This window comes from Macaca mulatta, chromosome 18 (assembly GCF_049350105.2).
Source record: "Macaca mulatta isolate MMU2019108-1 chromosome 18, T2T-MMU8v2.0, whole genome shotgun sequence".
Classification (NCBI taxonomy): domain Eukaryota; kingdom Metazoa; phylum Chordata; class Mammalia; order Primates; family Cercopithecidae; genus Macaca; species Macaca mulatta.
This window is the reverse complement of record NC_133423.1, coordinates 3,618,504-3,625,124: the sequence shown is the minus strand read 5'-3', so window position 1 is coordinate 3,625,124 and position 6,621 is coordinate 3,618,504.

Genomic DNA, 6,621 nt, shown 5'->3' with positions numbered 1-6,621 from the left:
ATAGTTTATGTTCATGGATTCTTTCATTTCCTCCAGTGCGATTTCTCCTTCTTTGATGTTTCAATGGTCTAAACAGACTTTGTAAAGGAGAAGCTTCCCAAGGCTCTTTCTATGAGTTTCCAAGCATTGAAAATATCATACCAATTAAGCAGGCCTTTTCACTTTCATAGACTGTGATAAAATTATTTGCATGTTTCCAATTGCTTTTAATAGGCACATCTTCAAAATGATGGCAACTATGATTTATATGCTAAATTCAGCATAACAATGGTGCCTTCCCCTGGGGACAATGTTTGGATTAAATTATTTAATCACTCTAGCCAAGTGCTTGGGACCTAGAAATGAGGAGGATAGGGTTTGGACCTTAGAACCTCCGAGGTTTTAAAGAAGGTGGGGAAGGGAGGGGTGTGGCCAGGGATAAAGGAAGAGCTAGAAAAGTCTCTGTCACGGCTCCTGCTGGCTGGCTGGGTGGTTTTGTTGGTGGATTCTATTTTGTGTTTCAGGAGGGGATCTAATGTTCTCCTCTTTATATAATCACCTCTATTTCTTTTCTCAAGCAGCTTGAATCTTTCACTTACCATGAAAGACTAAATATAAAAATAATACTAATACTTTTCAAATTTTCATACCTTGCCAAGCTGTGGAGCTGGGGGAGCCAGGTGCAGCGGGGAGGAGCTGCCAGGTGGGGCCTGGGAAATCTGCTCAGGAGCTGGCTTGCAGGTGCTGCGTCAAAACCAGGAATCCGCTTTTGGTCACTGGGTGGTACATTTCTTTTCCTTCTGCATCAATTTTTTCCTAAGATTATAACTGTTTTAGTGAAACAGGCTTTATGACAGAGGAGTTTGAGCCTTAGGAATCTGGAATAACACTGAAATAATTATATGGAAAATATTTATATAGACTTCTGAGATCCTGCTACACAGAAAACATCTTCTCTCTAGAAATAATATTACAGATGTGAACTAATCTTTTTTGTTTGTGGTCAATCCATGCTAGAAATACTGATGACAATGGCAATCATTGTAACAAACACTTATACAGCCCTTTATAAAGGACTCTCATTCTTACCACCTCAGTGGTTGCTCTCGAGTTTACACCCAAATAAGTTAAGGAGCAGCATAATTATGCTTCCTTCTCCCAAGTACACAGAGAGGAAAGGGTAAAGCTTGGACTAAACTAGGTCTATTAATTTCTCAAAGGAAATTACAAAAATTAAAATTTGGCCTGGGGTTATAGACACATGAACAATTAAGTAGAAAAAGATTCTTCAATAATCAGATATTACTAAGTCTTAGTAGCTTAGTTCACAGGAATAAATTTCTCATTTTTGCATCAAATTTCTAGGCACTATTTTTATTTTAAATTATTCATTCTAGAATCTTTCTAGTTCCCAGAATCAAAGTTTCTCTTTCTAGAATTCCTTCTGGGATAAAGCTTATTGCATTCTAAAGACAGTGTTAGAGCTATTAAAATTTAATTTTTTATGAAATTAGCAATAGAATTCAAAAGTTAAAAAACAAACACAAAATAAAAACATGATTTACTTCTGGTTGATCTTACCAGTAAGATAGTTCCTCTTTTAATTTTATTTTGCTTTGGATATTTCTCATTTATAATTCTGTTCTAGTTTTTATTATTATTATTATTATTATTTTTTTTTTTTGAGACGGAGTCTTGCTCTGTAGCCCAGGCTGGAGTGCAGTGGCCGGATCTCAGCTCACTGCAAGCTCCGCCTCCCGGGTTTACGCCATTCTCCTGCCTCAGCCTCCGGAGTAGCTGGGACTACAGGCGCCCGCCACCTTGCCCGGCTAGTTTTTTGTATTTTTAGTAGAGACGGGGTTTCACGGTGTTAGCCAGGATGGTCTCGATCTCCTGACCTCGTGATCCGCCCGTCTCGGCCTCCCAAAGTGCTGGGATTACAGGCTTGAGCCACCGCGCCCGGCCCTAGTTTTTATTCTTAAATATCCTTGTCTACACTGAAAATGTCATATATCCAGAATATCTGGCTCAGTTATTATTTTTTTTTTCTACTGGGACTCTTGTTAAAAAGGGAAATGCATGACAAGCGATAAAAATGGCAGTTGGATGGAACTGTCATTAGAATGTCTTGGTTCTGTGCTTGATGCCACCAGGACACTGTAATCAGGGAGGCTACTCAGGGAGCCTTGACAGCCCAGAGAAGCCAGCGCCACGCCAGTGGCTCCCCAGGACAGCAATGTCCATGCCACTGGGGAGCTTGCTGGCAATGCGGAATCCCAGGTATCCCCCTAGACTGCTGGTGTCATGGGATTCCCGGTGGTCCATGTGGACACCAAGGTGTGAGCAGCCTGCCCCTCACTCACTGCCCGCTGGAAGATCCCTCTGCCTCCTCACATACAAACGTGTCTGTCTGCACCCACCACTCTGTCTTCTACCATCTCTAAAAACAAGGCCCATTGTTACTTATTCTTCGTTCTTCCTAAGTCTCCCTTCTAAGGCCTCTTTTAGTTAGAGCACCATATTCGATAATAGCAACAATTTCTGCAATGTGAAGGTGATGAAAAAATCTCTGTCTCCCTTTCTTCATGTCATGTGTGTCACATAACCAACACTGGCAGCTTCATCAATGGCTTTCGACTTCTCCCTGGAGTTTTTGTGTGGTTTATTCTCACCTCACCTACTCACCTTCAATTGTTCTCTGTCCCCTAATGGCTTTGCAATGAATACCTGTTGGCGGAACCTGTCTCTGCAGCTCCAAAGCCAAGACTTTAGGTCGCTAGCAGATATTTCTTTTGGATGTTCCTTAGGGCAACTTAAATTCCCATAACCAATGGCAACACTTCATGACCACCCAGGCAGACAGCTAAACACTACTTGAAAATTACAAATGACTTGGACACCTGTTAAAATGATTCCTATAGGGTGCTGCAGTAAAATCTCATAAACTGTTTTACTGCCTAATTTGATCTAATGAGATTCTGCAAGCCCCATGTGATTGGATAATTCTTCCCTTTCTGTTTTACTGACAAACTGCAAATTTTGTGTTGCTAGGCTGAGAATATGGGGTTCCCAAGCTTCTGAGTGGCATGGCCAGGGAGGGACGGTGTCTCTCCAAATCATCAACTTGGGTTGACTTTTCCCAGTTACTTGAATATCTCAGTATCGATTTCCCAATACATTTGAAAATTGTATGCTCTAAGTCTATACTGGCACATTAAACCATGTGTTGAACTTACAAGGCTGTTCAGGGCTTTAGGTATTACTCATGCTTAAAAAAAGGAGTTCATGGTGAATCAGTTATTCCATTTTAGCTTTTAGCCTTTAATATGATTCAGAAACAGACAAAACATAATATCCATGGGAACAAGGCAGAGCTTTTTTCCCTCTTTGTGTTCATTTTCTATTTCTTGCTTCTTGGCCCATGTATCATAGAATTAGCTCCAAAGTTCGTAGGTATAAATCAAGGCGTCTCAACAGCAACACTCTTGGTATTTTGACTCGATTGTTCCTCGCTGGGCAGCTCAATTGTCCTCCTGTCTGTGCACTGTGGAATGCTGGGCGGCACCCCTGGCCTCTACCCACTGGGTGCTGGTAGTGGCTGCCCACACCTCTAGGTTGCGACAATAATGCTGCACAATTTCCAAATATCCCCTCGGAGGAAACTATTGCTTCCAGTGGAGAACCACTTTCATCTAATGATCTTCTCAACTGCTGCAAGGGAAAAAAATCAGCAGCTCTTCCCAACGAGGCACGTCATAAGATCCCGAAACATGGCAAATGGCATCTCTGTACTGTGAACCTGTCGTGTCTCTTACCCCATTGCTGGTGCCATTTCCAAGTGGCCGCTCTTGCTAAATATTTTCTGTGCATATAATTCCCATATTTGGGTTAGTGGGAGAGGGTTAGTCACCTGAGCATGTCGGGAGTGGGTGAGGACCTGCCCCAACCCTACGCCACATCCCAGTGCATTCCAAATCCCGGCCCTTTAAGTCTGCCCTTTCTCTATCATCTAAGTAATTTACCATTTTTGCAGCCGTTTTTTTGTCTTCATATTTTGTGATTTGTAAGAACAGATGTCTCCTAGCTTTGTGAAAGGTGAAGTTTGGGCTTATTTTCTTGTTCTTATTGCATTGAGATAATTTTTGAAAAGACAAGGAAAAAATGCTGTTACTGTGCCAAATTAAATGGAAGGGCCTGGTACATTTTTGCTGTTGAATTCAGGGAGAACAGCAAGACTCAGGAGACAGGATCCCTCACACTCGGAGCTCCTTTCAGCCCGTTAGGGACTTGCATGTGTGCTTCTAGAAGAATTTCTTATTTAAAATGAGAACCTCTGTTTTCCATGAGCTTGAGAGGTTTTACTCAGCACCATAGAGGAGTCAATTTAAGGGGTTCCCAGATCACTTATAATCTTAGAGAAATAACTTCTAATTAAATTTTAATTAGTTAAAGTTAAGTTGTGTTTGCTTATTTAGAAGGTGTCTTTGCAAAATGAAAATAATGTATTGAAATTCAAACCTGTAAATATTATTTCTTAATACCATTTGTTCAAATCACAAAATCTCAAAGTTAGAGTTTGTTATATCTGGAAGGAATGGGTTAGAGGTGCGTTTCTGTGTTTATTTACTTGTAATTTTGAGGTGAGACAAATGAAATGCACATGGCTGGAAGCAGCGCCATTCGGAATTCAGCACGAGGTTGTATTTGTCGTGGGTGTGGATTATTTGCAGCTATGAAGCTTTTGCTCAGAGACAAAGGCCTTTTCCTGGTTTCTTTAAGAGTAGGCTCTGTGAAACTGTTTCCTCTCTCACCCTTCCTGCCCCTCCCTGTGCGAGGGTCTTCATAAACATCTGGCCTTGTAGGGTGTGATGACCTGTCTCTATTGGAGAAAGTGGGGCCCCAGGTCTGGAGTGGAGCTGCGGAGGACAGTGAGAGACCCTGCAGGCTTGCATCCAGATCAGGGTGGGATTTCATACACACACCGCATTGCGATGCAGAGAGGGGCCCCCTCGGCTGGGCCTCAAATGAGTCAGGATGAACTCGTCATTGTAATCAAGGGTCATTCCTGACAGTCACCTCGGAAACACAGGAGGAGACAGGTCTCCCAGGTGGGGAAGAGCAGTGGCCAGGTGTGACTACAGCATCAATCTCTCTCCATCCTCCTTATGATGGGCACAGGGGCCGAGCCCCCAATGGGCTCTGGGTTGCAGAGAGCTCACAAGAGGAACAGAGACACCTGTCTCTTTAAGGCTGATCGATATGATTTTATCCGGAGGAAAACAGTAATGGAAGCCACCTTGTTGTAAGACCCTTCTAAGTTCTCTTGGTCTCTTGGCGTTGGATTCTGTTACCGGGGTTTCTCCACCTCAGCACTGTCAGCTCCTGGAGCTGATTGTCCCTGAGGGTCTGTTCCAGGCATTGGAGGGTTCCCAGCAGCTTCTCTGGCCTCCACCCATGCGATGCCAGTAGCATCCAGGCATCACTGACAACCCAAATGGTTCCAGACATTGCCAGTGTCCCCAGGACAGCATCACCTTGTCCATTACCCTGGGTTGAGAACCACAAGGTCACTCACTGGCTCAGAAAAACAACTATTATTTAAATTAGGGTGGCAAGAGGAGTGTGTCTCCTGATATTTTACCAAGAATATCTCTAAAACAATGCTAGATATATGTATTTTTAAATCAAAGATTGGCAGCTGGGAGGCCCTGAGCCATGCTGCTGATGGAGCTCTGTCGTGGCTTTGTTGTTTCTTGTGTGTGTGTGTGTGTGTGTGTGTGTGTGTGTGTGTGTGTGTATGTGTGTGTGTGTGGCTGTCACTGTTTCTGTTCTGCTCATGGTCTGCATGCTCATAAGCACAGCTCATGCCCTGGCTGGAGAGAAGCGGTTGCCTCATGACCAGGTGGGGGTCTTCCTCCGGACGACCCTGTCCTCCCACCCTCAGCCATGGTGGTCCTGCACCTGCAGGTCGGGGCTGCCTCCTTCTCTGACTGTCCTTGTTCCTCCCGCTGGCTTCTGCATCTCATTTTGCTGATACGAGACCCTGCTGCACCGATCGGCTGTGACAGCCCCTGCACGGGTTTCTCCAGCTTCCTCACAGCTCTCAAGCCACCCCGACAGCCTCCCATGACCAGGCCCTAGAGCTGGTGGAGCTGCCGTCCCTGCGACTGGTTGCTTTCTGGTGGCCGAAGGTTTTCTTCATCTTCAGCTCCATGAGAGACTGGAATTGGTTGCCAGCAACGCTCTTGCAAGAGTCGTCATCTTTTTGGATCTTTCTAGATGTTTCTGGCCTTCTCTTTCCAGAGTCTCCTTCCATTCCTGGCAGGTCTTACCTCTTCCTGTAAAAGTCTCTCACCTCTAGAAGAACCTTCCTGTCTGGCCCCTTGCCCCCTGCCGTCTGTACCATACACAGTGAATGGCATCTTCTCCACCCAGCCAAAGCTTTCAATGCGGGACTTACCTGTATCAGTGTCTTCTTCAGAAGGTGGTGAGTGATTTATTCCGGAAGAATCCCTGTGGAGATCTTTCTCAGCAGCGGGCTGTCCTCAGAGAGGGCTTCCACGTGGCTCTGTCCACAGCCCCAGGTGCTGACGCCTTTCTGGAGCCTCGAGCCTCTGTTTCACTCCAGCCTGCAGCAGACAC